The sequence below is a fragment of the Lathyrus oleraceus genome, chromosome 5 (assembly GCF_024323335.1).
Source record: "Lathyrus oleraceus cultivar Zhongwan6 chromosome 5, CAAS_Psat_ZW6_1.0, whole genome shotgun sequence".
Taxonomy (NCBI): domain Eukaryota; kingdom Viridiplantae; phylum Streptophyta; class Magnoliopsida; order Fabales; family Fabaceae; genus Lathyrus; species Lathyrus oleraceus.
In genome coordinates this window covers 109,828,744-109,850,227 of record NC_066583.1, presented here as the reverse complement: position 1 = coordinate 109,850,227, position 21,484 = coordinate 109,828,744, and positions in this window count along the sequence as shown.

Sequence of the window (21,484 nt, the reverse complement as noted above, 5' to 3'; positions counted from 1 at the left end):
TCCTTAAGTATTATGTAAATATTTTATTCTATGTATGATCATATGTTGTTGAAATGTGTGTATAATTATATGATGAGTTATAATTATATGCCATTATCACGTGCGGATGAAGTTTGGTTGATGTCTGATGTGTTTTACGAGTTTAATTATTATGATAAAACATTATGAGAAATTGATTAACTTTTGGAATGTGGATATAATTGTAAGATCATGTATTATTGAATATATTTGCATATCATATTTGTTGTGTTGAGATGATGAACTTATTAGAATTGTACACGGTCATAAGTGTGGTTGGTTATGAATAGTCATATTTGCATGTTGTTATTGAGTTCATGCATCATGTTATATGAACTTTGATTTGGTGGTGAGCTATGGTTCAAAAGTGGGGATCGAGAGCGAGTAGATGATTTCAGTAATGGAATTAGTGAAACGTTGCTGATTTAATAGTGAGGGTCAGTGACGATTATGGTGGTCTCTAGTTTAGAAGAGTGGACCGAGAGCGAGTATGGATAAAAATCAGTAACATATCTCGGATGTCAAAATCGGTATCGTATGCATGTAGAGTCGAGTAATGGGCATATTTGCATACATACCTGCAAATGTGATTGAGTAATCATTATGATTGTTTATTATTTTGAATAAGTGTGCGATTGATGACTGTGATGAATATGTTACCCTTGTTATGTTTTGCATCATTAGTATATTTGAGCGTATTCACCCATGTTTGTTTGTTGTGGTGTCTGTGCTCTTCTGGAGTACATAAAATCAAGTAGAAGATTAGCTGCTTGAGCTAGAGAACAATATTGAGGCCACTTTAGTTATTTATCATTCAAGTGTTTAGTGGAGTCGCTCTGATATGTAGCACTTTGGATAAGTTGTTATATATTTCATTATTACATGTCTTATTCACTTTGGAGTTGATGAACCACTTTGTTATTCATTTGTTGTTGAGACATTATATGTCAAACTTTATTGTTTCCACTGCTTAACTCACATGATTATACTGTGTTGGTTTTTATGTTAGGTGAAACATGCGTGACACTCTAAGTCCTGAGTTAAAAACTGAATTATTTTACTAAATGTCGAACCAAGGAGTTAGGGTGTTACATAGTGGTATCAGAGCAGGTCGGTCCATCTGACCAGGTTATGTAATTTTATTTGCTTCCTGGTATGCGAAATGTGTGTGAAACACTGTCGGTGCTCGTTTGTTTTTCGAACCGCTTTCTAGCATGAGCGGGACTGATACAAGCGGGGGAGAAGCTTCTGCTTCTCTGAGGTGTTTCAAGTGTGAAAGGTTAGGTCAACGTGCCACTAATTTCAAAGTGCACGTGTTGTTGAGGCTGAGTTGCTTCCCGAACTCGAAGAGAGTGTAAATACGAGATTTATGTTTGTTAGTTATGTTAAGATGTCTTTGAGGGAGGATGATCAGGTACTCGTGATGTTCGCTTATTTGAGAGTGGAGAGCAATGTTGTGGATAGTGATATGCCTGTAGTGTGTGGGTTCCCTGATCCTTTTCCTGAAGATATTAGTGACTTACCTCCAGAACATGAAGTTAAGTTCGCCATAGATTTATTACCTGGTACTACTCCTGTGTCGATGGCACCTTACAGAATGTAATGAATCAGAGTTGAGTGAGATGAAGAAACATTTATAGGATCTATATGAGAATAAGTTTGTTCGACCTAGTGTTTCACTGTGGGGAGCACAAATATTGTTGGTCAAGAAGAAATATGGTAGCATGAGATTGTGTGTTAATTACCGACAACTGAATAAAGTTACTATCAAGAACAAACACCTTCTTTTGAGAATTGATGACCTTATGGATCAGTTGGTTGGTGCTTGCATGTTAAGTATGATTAATTTGAGATCACGTTATCATCAGATTCGAGTGAAGGATGAAGATATTTCAAAGACTGCTTTTAGAACCCGATATGGTTACTATGAGTACTTAGTGATTCCGTTCGGTGTTTCTAATGCGCCAAGTGTGTTTATGGAGTACATGAACATAATATTTCATCCCCATTTGGATCAGCTTGTTGTGGTACTCATTGACAACATCTTGGTGTATTCGAAGTCAGATGAAGAGCATGCAAGATATCTGAGAGATATGTTATAGACTTTGCAAGAGAAGACGTTATATATAAAGTTATCCAAGTATGAGTTCTAGTTGTGAGAAGTGAGTTTCCTTGGCCACGTGGTTTATAGTGGTGGTATATCAGTTGACCCGTCGAAGGTTGATGTTGTGTTGCAGTGGGACACTCCTAAGTCTGTTACAAAGATCAACAATTTTCTGGGTTTGACTAATTACTACAAGAGGTTTATAGAAGGCTTTTAGAAGTTAGCTTTCCTTTTGATTCGGTTAACCCGAAAATGACAAGATTATATATGGAATGTTCAGTGTGAAGAGAGTTTCCAAGAACTTAAGAAGAAGTTGACGTCAGTAACAATCTTGATTTTTCCGAGTCCAAGTGAATATTTTATGGTGTTTTGTGATGCTTCGAAGACGGGCTTGGGTAGTGCGCTTATGCAAAATCGTTAGGTTGCTGCGTATGCTTCGAGACAACTGAAGGTTCATGAGAGGAATTATCCTACCCATGATTTAGAGTTGGCAGTTGTGGTGTTTGTACTTAAACTTTGGAGGCATTATCTATATGGTTCGAGGTTTGAAGTGTTCAACGACCATAAGAGTTTGAAGTAGTTGTTTGATAAAAGAGAATTGAACATCCGGCAGAAGAAGTGACTAGAATTCTTGAAAAACTACGACTTCACATTGAGTTTCCATATGGGTAAAACTAATGTGGTGGCAGATGCTTTGAGTAGAAAGTCGTTGCATATGTCGACATTGAAGGTTAGAGAGATGGACTTGATTGAGCAATTATGAGATATTAGTTTTCTATGTCAGGTGACACCATAAAGTGTTATGTTAGGTATGCTGAAATTGACTAACAGTGTTTTGAACGAGATTAGAGAGGGCCATAAATGATATTTGGGATTGATTGACCGATCGGTATTGATCAATCAAGGTAAAGAGGTGAATTTCAGAATTGATAAGAATGGTTTTTTGAGGTTCAGAGATAGAGTATGTATACCAAATTTTCCAGAGCTTAAGAGAAGAATCCTTGAGGAAGGTCACAAGACTAGTTTGAGTATTCATCCACGAACTACTAAAATGTATCAAGACCTGAAAAAGATGTTTTGGTGGCCAGGTATGAAGAAAGATGTGGCAGAGTTTGTGTATTTGTGTTTGACTTATCAAAAATCAAAGATAGAGCATCAGAAGCTGTTAGGGTTAATGCAACCATTGAATATTCCATAGTGGAAGCAAGATATCATTTTTATGGATTTCATCGCGAGTTTTCCTAAGACTTCTAAAGGAAGTGATTCGATTTGGGTTGTGGGGGATAGGTTGACTAAATATGCTCATTTCCTTCCGATAAGGATCTATTATCCGTTACAGAAGCTTGTTGAGATTTATATTGAGAAAATAGTCAAATTGCGTGTTATTCCTTCGAGTATTGCTTCAAATAGAGATCTGAGGTTTACATAGAGGTTCTGGGAGAGTTTGAAGGAAGCCTTTGGAACTAAGTTGCGATTGAGTTTTTCTTATCATCTGTAGACAGACGGTCAAATAGAGAGAAACATCCCGTCTTTAGAATATTTGTTGAGAGCTTGCGTGTTGGAGCAATGAGGTAGTTAGGATACTTAAGTTAGTATGGATCCTTTTGAAGCTATGTATGGTAGAAGGTGTATGAAACCTTTGTGTTGGTATGATTCTGGTGAAAGTGTTGTGCTTGGGCCATAAATTGTTCAGCAGAATACTGAGAAGATCAAGATGATTCAAGAGAAGATGAAAGCTTTGTAGAGCAGGCATAAGAGTTGTCGTGATAAGCTAAGGAAAGAAATTGAACTCTAAGAGGGTGATCATGTGTTCTTGAGAGTCACTTAAGTTAGAGGTGTTGGTCGTGAGTTAAAATCTCAAAAGCTCACGCCTCGTTTCATTGGTCCTTATTAGATTTTGCCTACAGAGTTTCTTTACCACCATCTCTCTTTAATCTTCATAATGTGTTTCACGTGTCTCAACTTCGGAAGTATGTTCCTGATCCATCTCATGTGATTCAAATGGATGACTTGGAATTGAGAGATAACTTGATTATGGAGGCATCACCATTGCAAATTGATGATATAAAGGTGAAACACTTAAGGGGTAAAAAGATCGTGTTGGTGAAGGTAGTATGAGGAGGATCTATGGGAGGAGGCACGGTGTGTGAGCTCGAGAGTCATATGATAAACTCTTATCCAGAGCTTTTTCCTTTAGGTAATTTTTTAAGTCAAAAATTCGTTAGTGGGGGAGAGTTGTAACACCCCAATTTTCATGATTTTGTTTTTAATTGAGTTAAAATTACTTTTATTTAATTATTGGTGTGCTTGGATATTTTGTGAGAATTATGGAGAGTGGTGATAATTATTTAGGATTTTAGTTAATTTTAAATGATTAAAATAATAAAAAATAAAGAATTCATGAGATTTGAGTGAAAACTAGGAATAATGAAAATATGGGATAAAGTGGCGAGAAATAAAGGTAAGTTAGGGTCAAGGTGAAATAATTATAAATATGAAATTAAGTTAATATTAATAAGAAATGTTAGTGGTGCCTTTGAATTATCAGTACGTGAAAATGGAGAAATTAGGAGAAAAAGCAAATTGTGAGAAGAGGAAAAATAAGGGTTTGAGAGAGAGAAAGAAGCCATAAACAAAATTTGCTCTTGCTAGAAATTAAGGTAAGAGGATAACTTGAATATAGATATTAATTTCATGAAGGCTAGAGAAAGATTCTCACCCTCCTCTAGGTTTTTCATCTCGTTTTCACCATTGATGATGTTTATGAGGTTTCGATGAAAAAGTGTGAATGCTATATGATAATTGCTGCAATTGGTGTGTAATTTCATGCTTTGTGTATTACTGAAAATTATACATCTTGTATTGATATGATATGAGTATTGTTGTTTCCATTGATGTATTTTTTATCTCATGAACATAACCTTAGATTCATGATTAATCGATGAATTTGAATGTTAATCAGTGCATATGTGATGTTTTAATTACGATATATTATGTATATGTTGTTTTCTAGTTGATTTGGGGGATTGAGAGTCAAAATCGAAGCTTTTATGGGGATCCAATGGTGGAATTCACGTTTCTAGTTTTTGCTGTTCTAGGCGTATGCGCTTAGCCCACAAAAGACACACTTAGCGAGCCTGCACTTAGCCCAAAAATTCCGCACTTAGCGAGCATGTGCTTAGCTCACAAAAGTTACGCTTAGCAAGCATGACAACATAGAGTTGCAGTTTTCAACTCGAATCGTCAACTATCTCCGATTCCAGCGACTGTTTGTTGCTATTTTGTCGTGTTTGGTTAGGTGATGAATAAAATTGATATTCCTTATGTATTTTGTAAATATTTCATTCTATGTATGAGCATATGTTGTTGAAATATGTGTATAATTATATGATGAGTTATAATTATATGCCATTATCGCGTGCGGCTAAAGTTTGGCTGCTGTCTAATGTGTTTGACGAGTTTAATTATTGTGATAAAATATTTTAAGAAATTGATTAAATTTTGGAATGTGGATATAATTGTATGATCGTGTATTGTTGAATATATTTGCATATCATACTTGTTGAGTTGAGGTGATGAACTTATTGGCGATGTACACGGCCAAAAGTGTGGCCGGTTGTGAATGATCATATTTGCATGTTATTGTTGAGTTCATGCATCATGTTATACAAACTTCGATTTGGTGGCGAGCTCTGGTTCAGAAGTGGGGACTGAGATCGAGTAGCTGATTTTGTTAATGATATCAGTGAAGCGTTGCTGATTTAGTAGTGGGGATCAATGACGATTATGGTGGGCTCTAATTCAGAAGATTAAACAATGAGCGAGTATGGATGAAAATCAGTAACAAATCTCTGATGTTTAAATCAATATCACGTACATATAGAGTCGAGTAGTGGGTACATTTGCATACGTACCTGCATGTATGATCGGGTAATCATTATGTTTGTATATTATTGTAAATAAGCGTGTGATTGATGAATGTGATGAATATGTTACCCTTGCTATGTTTTGCACCATTAATCAATTTGAGAGTATTCTCACCATTATTTGTTTGTTGTGGTGTATGTGCTCCTCTGGAGTACATAAAATTAGATAGAGGAGTAGGTGCTTGAGCTAGAGGATGATGTTGATGCCTCTTTAATTATTTATCGTTCGAGTCTTTAGTGAAGTCGCTGATATGTAGCATAAGGGACAAACTGTTATATATTTTATTATTACATGTCTTATTCACTATGGAGTTGTTGAACCACTTTGTTATTCATTTGTTGTTGAGATACATGTCAAACTTTATTGTTTCAACTACTTAATTCACATGATTATATGTTGTTGGTTTTTATGCTTGGTGAAACATGCGTGACACTCTGAGTGTTTAGTTAAAAAAATTATATTATTTTACTAAATGTCGAGTTGGGGAACTAGGGTGTTACAACTACCTTAAAGGAATCCATATTTGAACTTATCTACTTTCCCCATTTTTTGGAATGTTACCCTCATGAAAGAGTATATCAGTTTATGTACCTACCTACTCTAGGACTGCTACCCTCAAGGTATGATATACCGAATAAATCCATATTTCCTACTTTTGAGACAACCACCCTCAAGAAACCATGTACCGTGTGTGTGTGTATATATATATACACACACACACATACATTATACGTTATTACTTCACATCAAAATCATGAATATCCTAAAAACCCCATTTTCCCTAACATGCTTAAATTCCCAAAGAATCTGTTTGAATTACTCATTACCTAAGAATCCCACTTTAGTGTAGAAAAACCTGATTTCCAGATTAATATGAGTTGATGAGTAAGCTTCAATTTCCTTCTTCTTTTAAGAATTCCAAAATGCATGTGAGAGCTCCTTATCTTTCTCCATTTTCTTCTTTCCCGTGCCCTATCTTTTCTCTCTCTATTATTGTTTTCTCAATTTCGATTTTGTCCCCAAGAATGAAAAAGAGGAATAAGGTGAAGACTAGTAAGAAGGCTTCTCATGGGAAAAACACCAGTTTTCCCTCCAACTAGGGGTGGAAATAGTCAGGGTCGAGCTAGACTTTATGAAGCCTAAGTCGGACCTGCTAAAATATCAAAGCCTAAAACATACTTGTGGCCCATCATATGCTTACTTTTTAGCTCGAGCCTGACCTTTTCGAAGGCCTGATTAGCTTATTAGCCTGCTTAAAAATCCTATATCATTTGAACATATGCAAATAAGCAATTCAACTAATGTTTAAACATATTAGAGAATCAAAAGTACAATGAGACTAAATGTTTGCTTACATTGACTTATTTGAGCTTACATAGTAGCATAGGTTTTGTGAGATTATTTATTTGAGAGAACTTATGAAAACAAACTTATGACATTATACATAAAGTTTTTTAAACTTATTTTTATAAGTTCTTTGAGATGACTAAACTTTACTTTTGTATTTTAATATAAAGTACAAAATACAATATAAAAAATAATAAATTTTGTCATATTTATTAAATAGGTCAATTTGATAGGCTTATAAAACTTTTTTTTATAGCTTGTGGTCTAGCCTGTTTAACTAAGTAGGCTTATAAAAAAGTATAAGTCTTTTATACTTAAAAAAGTATGGTCTGGTATTGACCTGTGTGTAGGTTAGGCCGCAGGCCTTTGTTTGTTGGTCTCACATATTCCCACCTCTTCCTCCAACTATGTGCAATTTTCTAGTTTGCCATTAGTTCCATCCTGTCATACCCCAAAATTTGCCCGTTGATATTACAAAGCATTTTTCAAGGCACTCCGACTTATTCTGCAAGGCACTGATCTTAAAAGAACAAAGGCCCAGCTCACGAGTGGCCCAATCCAGAAAAGGCCCAAATTGGCCTGCTCGCTAGGCGAGCAATTCCTTTGCCTAGCGAACCCCTCGTCATGACACTCGCCCCAGCGAAGCGCCAGATCCAGTAAAAGCCCAAAATAGCTTGCTCGCTAGGCGAGCAACTCCTTCGCCTAGCGAAGCCTGCGAATATCAGAATTTCTGGGCTTCATTCTGAGCCCATTAGGTCATCAAAGGAGTATTATAAATACCCCAACTCCAGAACGAAAAGAGGACGGAAAAACCGAGACGGAGACGGCCGGAAACCCTGGCATAGCAACCCCGGAGAGTAGCCCAGAGAAGTCGGAGTGAAGAAACCCTGACGGCCGCTCATCCGCATCGAAGTTACCGCCGCCCAACTCAACCCGATACCAAAAGTGACTTGCCAATTCAGCATTACCACTCCATTGCAAACAGGTTTGTGTATCATTATTATTTTATGCTTCCAATTTGTAAATCTCTAAATACATAATGCGTCATGATTGAATTTTTGGATATGTAATTAGACTTTGCATGTGAATTCCAGTACGCCTGAATATCCTAAGTGTTTGACCATATTATTTCTGTAATTGAATGCAATAAGGCATGCAGCATGCTGAGATCATACTGTTCTGAAATTCAAAACCCGCAGCCGCTCGCTAGCACATCGCTAAGCGAGCATGTAGCGAGCATTCGCTAGGACCTCGCTAGGCGAGGCAGAGGCGAACGGGACAGCCGTTGATATTTGTTATGTCCTATGCGTAACCTGATCTATTCTATGTTAATTATGCACTGTTTTGCCTGACATTCATGCTGCTGTGTTTTCTTTTGTGGTGTAATCCTCGATTGCACCCTGATTGGTATTCTAACCCGTTTGCTGAATTTTGTAAAGGTTCACATATCCCAGGAAAAGAGTGTTGTTTAGGCCTTCCACTTTATTTGTGGGATACCCTTATGAAGACCCACCCTAAATTGCTTAATTAATTTTAATGTATTAATTTTAATGTATTAATTTTAATGTATTGATTTTAATGTGGAGATTCATCCTAATCACCTAATTAACTTTAAAATATGGCCTTTAAATATGTGATCTTGGACCTCTCTTTTGCCCTACGGTATTACGGTATAACGGTCATCTCCCGCGAATGTAGGGATACACTTAGCAAAGACCCTTCGGTTAAATCATCATAAAATAAATCATGGTCCCTCGGATGTTGCTTTCGAATATATGATTTTGTCCCTCGATGACCCTTCGGTGTAGCCTACGGTTAAATGATGATCGTCCCTTCGAATGCTAAGGTATCCTCACAACTGTTGCCTTCAATGACCAATCAATGACCAATCGATGACCCTTCGATGACCCTTCTACATCCAAAGGATAAAACTGCTTACTTCTCAATAGTAAGGACAGTTTTACCCTCATAAGGATAGGAAATGCCCGGAAAGACCTCGGATAGGTATAACTCTTAATTGCTTATTCACAATTTAAAACTACTTTTCACACCTTACACCTTTCAAAACCTCCATCAGAAAATCACCACTTGGCATACATTCGCACTAGAATCATTGCCGAGTTATATTTTTCTAAACTATTTTCAAAACTAAACGAGATAACCACTTTGTATACATTCATTCAAGAATCATTACAAAGTTAAATTCTTCTTTTCAAAACATTTCCTACACATCTCTCAAACACTTTTTCAAACTAGAAAAACATAAATGATTGAGCAATTAAGAGCCCATGGATAACCATGGATACAAAGGGTGCTAACACCTTCCCTTTGTATAATGTACCTCCCGAACCTAAGAATCTAAATTAAGGTCTTTCCTGTTCTTTTCCACCTTTCCTTATTGGATAAAAGAAAAGTCGGTGACGACTCTTGCTAACCGCGACATTGCGATTAAAAAACACAAAAAGTCAGTTCACCGTATGACACATCCTAACCATTTCCTTAGAATTACTAACTTTCTAATAGTAAAAACTTAAACAAAAATGACAACTGTGTCCTTCAATTACCGTGTATCTCCTAAATTCCCCTTTTCACCTCAACTTAATATTAATTCTTGAAATTAAAATATTAAATATTTGAGATTTAATTGGGATATTACGACCGTTCATTTTCAAAGTATCACAAAATTATAGAAAAAGAGACAAGTGTATATCTGGATCATCAATTAATGAGTCTGAAAATTGATTTTGTTGTACCATGGACAACAAAGATGGTTTCAACTCAAAATTCTTTTCTTCAATAGACAGGTGCATTATACTTGAGTTTCATTTCATATTGTTGGGTGATGCACAATCATTTGATTAGTGATTTTCAACCATCACAATTTTTTTTCAAAAATAATTTTCAATTGTTCTCGTTTTCTTCTATCAAAGAATCTCTTTTTCTCTAGTATTTGTGAAATAACGTCTTCGGAGATTTGAGTTTTTTTTTTATATATAATAAAAATAAAAACAATTACAAAAAGAAATAAAGGCAAAAAAGAAGAAACTAGACAATAAAGAAATAAAAATCAATATCAAACAAAAATGTCAAAACATGACACGACTATAAATACAAGATTATATTAACTAATAAATAATCTTAATATTTTGTTGTACGTGGAACACAATAATGTTTCCCTAACATTACATGTATGTTTTACCGACTATTTTTCATGTTTTCCAACTTTTCTGCATCAACTTAATCATTAACTCTGGGATTTTGTCAAGAAACTTCCTTTTGCTAGTATTTTCCTTTATAAACGCCTTTAAATATTCTATTAGAGGTGTTCAAAACCAAACCAACCAACTAGAAAACCGCAAACCAAACCAAACCGAAACCGCAAAAAACTGCATTTGGTTCGGATTCGTTTGGGTCATTTTTTAACAAAACCGCACGGTTTGGTTTGGTTTGTGGTTTGTATTTTGCAAGCCGAACTAAACCAAACCAAACCGCATTATGTTACAATCCAAATTTTACTTATCCCACATCCAACCAAAACATCAAACCTAGTATGCCTTAACCTTACAATTAGAAACGATTTTCTCTTACTCACGCTTAGGATTTCAATTTCAAGCTTCTTAAATCTCTCATAGTAGTATCACACATTCTTCTCGTCTTCTTTTCCATGTAGGTTTCACCTATTCTACTATAATAGGTCATCGCTTATGTTCTTTCTTTTTCATCTTTTATGTTACTATTTTCTCTTTTAATTACAGTTTTATCGCACCTTTCTTCTCAATCTCGCATCTCTTATGTTCTTTTTTTCATCTTCTCTAATCTCTCATCTCATATGTTTTTTATGTTTTATTATAATGTCTTCGATATTATTTTATGCTACTATTTATATATGTTTTTTATTCCACTTTTGTCTAATCTAATTTTTTGTATATTGAATGAAACATTTTTGTCTAAATATGATGAATTTTGATGTTATTTAGTCATGTATGAATGACTAAATACAAAGTTATGTTGTTCTCTATAGGTGTATGTATGGCACAATAAAAATATTATAAAAAACCGAACCAACCCAAACCGCATTGGTTTGATTTGGTTTTATTTCTAAAAGTCAACCGAACCAAACCAAACCGCATGCTTTTTTCTCTTGCGGTTCAGATGATTTTTATTGCCAAAACCGCCAAAACCGCACCTCGAACACCCCTATATTCTATTGTTCCTAAAAACCATAATGTAACAAAGTATACTAAAATGCTCTTGAAGTCATACTAATTTCATAATTTGTTTTGCAAATTAATAATATAAAATTAATAGATTTCCATGTCATTGTTGGCATTCCAAACAAATGTCTTACTACATTTAGTCTATTTGCATACCTCGACTCCCCAAATGGTAAACAACTTGAACTTAACCCATGTATTTATTACCTAGTTTTAGGGCTTGACCAAAATCTTTGGTAACTCTAAATTATGGGTAGAATAATTTCTCTCATGAATCTTTAGTTTTCGCGAATCATAAGTTATTACCGGTCCATTCTACATAAGTACTTTATCTAAAACGGTAACACCTCTGTTTTAATTTTAATATTTCATTTAAATATTAGGAATTTGTTGGCGTGTTGTTTGATTTGATTTTGATAATTTGTGTGATTTTTATTAATTTTGGTATTTAAGGAATATTTTAATAATTTAATAGTTATGGAAAATTTTGAGTTTGAGAGAAAAAAAATTAAAATAAAAACTATTTAGATTATTAATAATAATTAAATAATTTTATTACAAAAAGAAATAAAGGCAAAAAAGAAGAAACTAGACAATAAAGAAATAAAAATCAATATCAAACAAAAATGTCAAAACATGACACGACTATAAATACAAGATTATATTAACTAATAAATAATCTTAATATTTTGTTGTACGTGGAACACAATAATGTTTCCCTAACATTACATGTATGTTTTACCGACTATTTTTCATGTTTTCCAACTTTTCTGCATCAACTTAATCATTAACTCTGGGATTTTGTCAAGAAACTTCCTTTTGCTAGTATTTTCCTTTATAAACGCCTTTAAATATTCTATTAGAGGTGTTCAAAACCAAACCAACCAACTAGAAAACCGCAAACCAAACCAAACCGAAACCGCAAAAAACTGCATTTGGTTCGGATTCGTTTGGGTCATTTTTTAACAAAACCGCACGGTTTGGTTTGGTTTGTGGTTTGTATTTTGCAAGCCGAACTAAACCAAACCAAACCGCATTATGTTACAATCCAAATTTTACTTATCCCACATCCAACCAAAACATCAAACCTAGTATGCCTTAACCTTACAATTAGAAACGATTTTCTCTTACTCACGCTTAGGATTTCAATTTCAAGCTTCTTAAATCTCTCATAGTAGTATCACACATTCTTCTCGTCTTCTTTTCCATGTAGGTTTCACCTATTCTACTATAATAGGTCATCGCTTATGTTCTTTCTTTTTCATCTTTTATGTTACTATTTTCTCTTTTAATTACAGTTTTATCGCACCTTTCTTCTCAATCTCGCATCTCTTATGTTCTTTTTTTCATCTTCTCTAATCTCTCATCTCATATGTTTTTTATGTTTTATTATAATGTCTTCGATATTATTTTATGCTACTATTTATATATGTTTTTTATTCCACTTTTGTCTAATCTAATTTTTTGTATATTGAATGAAACATTTTTGTCTAAATATGATGAATTTTGATGTTATTTAGTCATGTATGAATGACTAAATACAAAGTTATGTTGTTCTCTATAGGTGTATGTATGGCACAATAAAAATATTATAAAAACCGAACCAACCCAAACCGCATTGGTTTGATTTGGTTTTATTTCTAAAAGTCAACCGAACCAAACCAAACCGCATGCTTTTTTCTCTTGCGGTTCAGATGATTTTTATTGCCAAAACCGCCAAAACCGCACCTCGAACACCCCTATATTCTATTGTTCCTAAAAACCATAATGTAACAAAGTATACTAAAATGCTCTTGAAGTCATACTAATTTCATAATTTGTTTTGCAAATTAATAATATAAAATTAATAGATTTCCATGTCATTGTTGGCATTCCAAACAAATGTCTTACTACATTTAGTCTATTTGCATACCTCGACTCCCCAAATGGTAAACAACTTGAACTTAACCCATGTATTTATTACCTAGTTTTAGGGCTTGACCAAAATCTTTGGTAACTCTAAATTATGGGTAGAATAATTTCTCTCATGAATCTTTAGTTTTCGCGAATCATAAGTTATTACCGGTCCATTCTACATAAGTACTTTATCTAAAACGGTAACACCTCTGTTTTAATTTTAATATTTCATTTAAATATTAGGAATTTGTTGGCGTGTTGTTTGATTTGATTTTGATAATTTGTGTGATTTTTATTAATTTTGGTATTTAAGGAATATTTTAATAATTTAATAGTTATGGAAAATTTTGAGTTTGAGAGAAAAAAAATTAAAATAAAAACTATTTAGATTATTAATAATAATTAAATAATTTTATTTTTTGAAATCGTCAGAACAATTAGAATTTCTAAAAATGATTCATTATTATTATTATTATTATTATTATTATTATTATTATTGTTATAATTAAATATTGAAATAATAATTTTATAGGTACAGGGATACTCCAATTAGTTGGTACAAATATATTTTTAGAATCTATTTATAATAATTTGTAATATTAAGGATATTTATCTAGGGCGTAATATTTATTAAATAAAAGTGTTATACTCCTTCCGTTTTTTTAAGTGTTTTTTTTTACTTTTTACACATATTAAAAAAAGTAATAATTATTATTACTTTTCGAACAATAATTTTTCTTTTACTTGTAATATTCTTAATTATTTATTATCTTCATTTTACTTTTCTTTTTCTCTCTCTATAATAATTACTTAGGGATAATTTTGATAAAAATGTAATTAATACTGCCTTAAACTTTGTAAGTGACAATTAAAAAGACACAATTTTTTAAAGAAAGTGACACTTATAAGAAACGGAGGGAGTATTATTTAGAAAATAAGATTTTATAAAATAAAATGATGATGGAGATTATTTTAATTATTTAAAGATAATTAGATGATTCAGCAGAAATAAAATAAAATAGATATTTTATAGTTTAATTAGAATTTAGTTTTTTTATTAAATACTTATTAGTGGAGTTTTATTTAATAAAATATAGTTTAATTAGAATTTAGTTTTTTTATTAAATACTTATTAGTGGAGTTTTATTTAATAAAATAAAAATATTCCATTATTATTAGGACTATATATTCTGATGTGAGGGTTAGAATTAGGGAAGGATAACACAAAAAAACCCTCTGGAAAGCGGTTGTGAGAATGAGGATATGGGACGCAATTTCACTGCGTTACGCAAGACCCGTAAAAGCTCAATTATCAGGTAAGAGAAATTCACTGTGTTACGCGAGGCCTGTAGGGAAAAACTCAATTACCTCGTAAGAGAAATTTCACTGCGTTACGTAAGGCCCGTAGGAAAAAACTCAATTGCATTTTTTTTACCTAAGTTGATTTTTGGTCAACGGTTGACTATTTGGTCAACCTATTGACCAAAATCAACTAACCAACTTTGACTATCCTAAGCCTAATTATAACCCACCATGTTTATCCATTTCATTTTCTGTGTCACTTATGGTCATTTGTCACTTATGTTTGATTTATTACCTTTGCCTCTTCAAATATTCTCATTATAATGATTCTTTTCCATTTGCATTGATGGAGTTCAATTTGAGGTATGAAAGCTTGGTGCATTTTATTGTAAACATGTAACTTGCATTCATAGAGCATCCACACATAATTTGAAATGGCAAGACAAACAAAAAGTTGATTAGAATGGATACAAAAATATGGTTTTCATTACATTTGATCATGTTTACATAAATTCCGGCCCTAATCCTATTGCATAGTAATGCATTTGAACGAAAAGAAAAAAAGGTTTTGATAGTCCTGAGCTTGCAGCCACCGCCTTGTTTCTAACACACACAGGCACTAACCTGCAGTGTCATGTAACAAGCAAGCTAGCAGCAATAATTTAACTTATAAAGCACATTACTTAACATTACTAACATCCATGGATACCAATTGACTTCATTGATGAAACAATTTAATAATACTACAACATCTAATACTAGTAGTTCTTAACATCCAACTAATAACTCATGTCCAACTCAGCTTCATCAGAATCAATCGTGATCTATAACAATTTAAATTGTTTATTAACTAACACAATAATGGTAACAGAGCTGACATTGCTGGCTCTAACCATCCAGTTCGTACCAGCTGAAGAAGTTAACATAAACATTTCCAAATGGCCCTGCACTAACAGAACAACTCAACTAACCTTAACTATTTGCAAAGAAAATAGATTTTGACACTCCAATTAACTAACAGTTTTACAAACCAAGTTAACAACAGTAACCAAAACTAACACTCATTAATACAACACTTTCATTCTAAATTAAATACAATGCAACTAATAAATTTTCTTCACAAAAAAAAACTTCAACGTTAGAAGCTCTAACAGTTGAGCTAAAAGCCTCACGCTCTTCATCTCACACTTTTCACTCACGCATGGAATCAAGAAGAAATAATACAGAGTAAGCAGCAAGCAAAAATTAAGCTACATAAGTGGTAGAAGGAGAGGAAGTAAACACATAAATATCGAGAATTTGGATCGGTACCTGGATATTTTCCCTTCTCTGGTATTTTCTTGAGCTTCATTGTCTACGTGCCTTGCAACTCTGACCGAAGCATACCTCCACTTCGAAGGTTGGTGAAACATCACTTCTTGCTTGCCACGATGTAGTCTGTGATCCACGGAGCTAAACCCCTTATTAGATTTAATTATTAGATTTAATTCATATTTAATTTTGTTAGATATTAGATTTAAATATTAGATTTGATTCAAATTTAAGTTTGTTAGAGGCTTATAAATAGGGTGTCAATCATTGTAACTTTTAATCCTTTTTGTAGCCGTCATTCTCTGAATAAGAATATTTCCATTCATCATATATTCTACCTTTGCACCAACAATTGGTATCTAGAGCTCCGGTTCAGATTCATTGGGAAACACGGGAAACACGAGTGAACGTGAGGTCTTGTGTGTTTGATTTTGATTCTTAGATTCGTGTTGAATCTTGAACAAAATCTGATCAGAATTTTAATTCTGTGGGTTGGGAAACACTGTGTGAGAAATCTGAGTGTACTGTGCAAGGTAGAAAGATGAACGGAAACGGCAACATGAACACCAAACTTCCAGTATTTGACGGTAAAAACTGGAATCGTTGGATGATCCAAATGCGTGTACTGTTCGGTGCTCAAGATGTTCTAGATCTTGTCACTGATGGTTATGTTCCGGTAGCAGCAGATGCGACGGATGAACAGAAAAACGCGCAGAAGGAAGTAAGGAAGAAGGATCAGAAAGCATTGTTCTTCATTCATCAATGTGTTGATGTAAATGTGTTTGAGAAGATTGCAGATTCAACGACAGCAAAGGCTGCGTGGGACACACTGGTTAGATGTTATGGTGGTGACGCATCAGTGAAGAAGGTGAAGCTTCAGTCCTTGAGAAAGCAATATGAGAATCTCAACATGAAGAATAATGAGAAAGTTTCTGAATACATCTCCAGAGTGATTCTGATCACTAATGAGATGAAAGCGTGTGGAGAAACTCTTTCTGAAGAAACAATCATGGAGAAGGTATTGAGATCCCTTACCTGTCAATTTGATTACATTGTGGTAGCAATAGAACATTCCAAAGATCTGAGCACCATGAGAATTGAAGAGCTGCAGAGCAGTCTAGAAGCGCAAGAGTTGCGTTTGACTGAGAGAACTTCTGAAAGGGAAGTAGAGCAGCAGGCTCTGAAAGCAACTTCTGATAGGAGGTATCAGAAGCAGTCAAAAGCCAGGAGAAGATCTGATGGTGGTCAGAAGTCAGAAAGCTCAACCTCTGATAGACAAAAGAATGCTCAGAAGGGAAAAGAGAAGTATGACAAGAAGAAGATCCAATGTTACTGCTGTAAGAAGTTTGGTCACTTTGCTAGAGACTGTTGGTCAAACAAGGAGAGAAAATCAGAAGAAGCAAATATAGCCAGAAGTTCTGATGACGAATCTGTGCTATTAATGGCCTCTGAATCTGATGATATGGATCTGATAGACTGGTGGTATATGAACACTGGTTGTTCAAATCATCTTACTGGAAACAAGAAATGGCTGGTTGACTTTGACTCTGAAAAGAGGACAAAGATCAGATGTGCTGATGACAAATATCTTAATGCAGAAGGTATGGGAAATGTCAGAGTGACTCTGAACAATGGGAAAACAGCATTGATTCAGAACGTGTGGTATGTACCTGGCATCAGAAGCAATCTGATGAGTGTGGGACAATTAATTGAGAAAGGTTTTTCAGTTACCATGAAGGACAATCTTCTGAAGCTGTATGACTGCAATCAGAAGTTGATTATGGAGTCAGAACAGGGAAGGAATAGAACATTCAAGGTGAATGTCAGAACTGCAGACTCAGAATGTCTTAGTGCAACAAGTGCTGAGAAGGAGAGTGAGCTGTGGCACAGAAGATTTGGTCATTTGAATTTCAGAAGCTTAAAACATCTGAATTCAAAGAAGTTGGTACATGGAATTCCTGCAATTAAGAAGCCTGAAAAGTCATGCAAAGTTTGCATGGAAGGAAAACAACCACGATTGCCATTTGCGTCAGAAACTGCTCCAAGAGCAAAACATGCCTTGGGAGTTGTACATTCTGATGTGTGTGATCCATTTCCAGTAGCATCGATTGGAGGGAATAAATACTTTGTGTTATTTGTTGATGAATTCACAAGAATGACATGGGTATCCCTTATTAAGTTTAAACACGAGGTGTTTGATGAATTCAAGAAGTTCAGAATGAAGGCTGGGAATCAGAGTGGTCAGAAGTTGAAGATTCTTAGAACTGACGGTGGAGGTGAGTATAACTCCAAAGAATTCCAGAAATTCTGTGAGGAGAATGGAATTGAGCATGAGGTTACTGCTCCTTATACCCCTCAACACAATGGTCTTGCTGAAAGAAGAAACCGCACTTTGCTTGATATGGTGAGAAGCATGCTAAAGGAGAAGAAACTTCCTCAGAAGCTCTGGGGAGAAGCTGTTGTCACTGCAACGTATGTACTCAACCGTTGTCCTACGAAGAAGTTGAAGGAAATAGTTCCAATACAGAAGTGGACTGGAGATAAGCAAAGTGTTAGTCATTTGAAGGTGTTTGGTTCTGTTTGCTATAAACATGTTCCAGAAGCCAGAAGACAGAAGCTGGATGATAGAAGCAAAGTGATGATTCTGATAGGGTACCACAGTACAGGTGCATATAAGCTCTATTGTCCAGAAACCAATAAAATTGAATTCAGCAGAGATGTGATTGTGAAGGAATCAGAAGTTTGGAATTGGGATAAGTCTCAATCTGACTCTGATGTTAGAACCTCTGAAGAAAGGTCAGAGTTCAGAATTTCTGAGGTTGGAGTAAACTCTGACGTTGATTCTGATTCTGATAGTGATTCTGACTCTGGAGAAGACTCAGAAGATGAAGGTGACTCTGATGATCCAGATGACCCAGACTCTGATGGTAATCCAGATTCTGGTGGCAATTCAGACTCTGGAAATATGCCAGACCCTGAAGATGATCAAAGCTCTGGAGGAAGTCAACCATCTGAAGCTAGAAACTCTGAAGCTCAAGACTCTGAACAAGTTCAGAGACCACAAAGAATCAGAAACATCCCCAGAAGATATGCAGAATTTGACATGCTGCAAGACACTGAAGTAGACTCTGAAGGAGAAGTTATTCAGTGTGCCATGTTAGTAGACTCTGAACCCATAAGTACAGAAGAGGCTCTTAAGCAGAAGCTCTGGCTGAAGGCCATGAAAGAAGAACTTGATGCTATAGAGAGAAACAAGACATGGAAGCTGACAGAACTTCCAACAGACAAGAAAACCATCAGCGTCAGATGGGTTTTCAAGCAGAAGTTAAAGCCAGATGGTTCAATTGGCAAACATAAAGCAAGGTTGGTAGCCAGAGGATTTCTACAGAAACCTGGGCTAGATTACTCTGAAGTGTTTGCACCTGTAGCAAGACATGAAACAATCAGAATGGTGATTGCAATAGCTGCTAACAGGAATTGGCCTCTGATGCATTTAGATGTAAAATCTGCATTTCTGAACGGTCCATTAGAAGAAGAAGTTTACGTGTCACAACCTCCTGGATTTGTGAAAAAGAATCAGGAAGGGATGGTGTACAAATTATACAAAGCTCTATATGGATTGAAACAAGCGCCCAGAGCTTGGAATAAGAAGATTGATTCATTTTTCAAGAAGCAAGGCTTTCAGAAATGTGAGATGGAGTACGGTGTCTATGTTCAGCATACTTCTGAAGGAAATATGACTCTGGTATGTTTATATGTTGAGGATATACTGCTGACTGGAAGTTCTGAACAGGAGATAGCCAAGTTCAAGAAAGTTCTGATGAATGAATTCGAAATGACTGATCTAGGCAAAATGACATACTTTCTAGGGATGGAGTTCAGATACTCTGAGAAAGGTATTATTTTGCATCAGCTCAAGTATGAATTAGAACTTCTGAAGAGATTTGATCTGAAGAATTGTAAGATTGCTGTTACTGCATGCCAAGCTGTGTGGATTCTGAATCTATTGCAGGATCTGAAGATTAAAATAAACAAACCTCTGAAGCTGATGATTGACAACAAGTCTGCAATCAATCTTGCCAGAAACCCAGTGTTGCATGGGAGAAGCAAGCACATTGAGACCAAGTATCATTTTCTGAGACATCAAGTTCAGAGGGGAGTGTTAGAAGTTGTACACTGTAGCACTCAGAAGCAGTTGGCAGATGTTCTGACGAAAGCTATCAAGACTGATCAATTTCTCAGATTAAGGGATGGAATTGGTGTTACAAGTTTTGATGGAATATGAATTAAGGGATGGTATTAGATTTAATTATTAGATTTAATTCATATTTAATTTTGTTAGATATTAGATTTAAATATTAGATTTGATTCAAATTTAAGTTTGTTAGAGGCTTATAAATAGGGTGTCAATCATTGTAACTTTTAATCATGTTTTGTAGCCGTCATTCTTAATAGAATATTCATCTTTTATTCTACCTTTGCACCAACACCCCTAAGGTTTGGACTCTGGATCGTTCCTAGTTTGCATTTAATTTTTTATTTGAGCATTTAGGGTTCGTCCCTCATTTCTTTCGATTCTTACTTTTGTTGAGGAATTAAAGGAATCAGAGCTTAGATTAAAGTTCAGTGAGGTGACGCAGTTCGTTTGATATGATGATTTCGGTAATTTAGCCTCCGTCGCCGGAGGCAAATTCCGACGCATCGGAGTTAGGTTTCAGATGGAGAGCAATGGCTACTGTTTAGACGGACATATGAACTGAGGTCATTCTCCCATCCAAAATTTTATCTAGTACCTCTACGTATGTATTCATACCTTTACAAATAAATTTTTTTTACCAAAATACTCTCATATAAATAGAGTATACTTTTTCGAAATGGAAGTTTTTTTCATTTGTGCTTGAAGAATTTCGGAAGAGAAAATTTTGACATTTTTTGGCATTGTAAACCGGAACACTAAGAGTAAATTTTACGATTCACAAAATGTATACCGGAATACTTCTCCAAAGTCTTCAGGATCGCTGCATTTTTGGGGCATTGAACCGGAAGTCTTTTAGAAAGTCTTCCGGTTTGTAAGTGTATGTACCCGAACTCTTTCTTAAAGACTTCCCGGTTTGGATGAACTAAATCGGAACTCTTTTAAGAAGTGTTCCGGTAGTCAACCTTATTTTTTCCCACACTGGAACTCTTTGAAGTGTTCTGGTGCGTTTTTTTTTAACTTTTTTAATTTTTAATTATTTTTGTTACAATATTTTTTTGTAGTGGTTCGAAGACGAGGTGCAGATGGTAGGATTCCAGACCACAGTTTAGGCTGAGGCGCATCTTCATCTACAGTAGAGCCGACTAGATATCTAGGAGGGTCGTACGA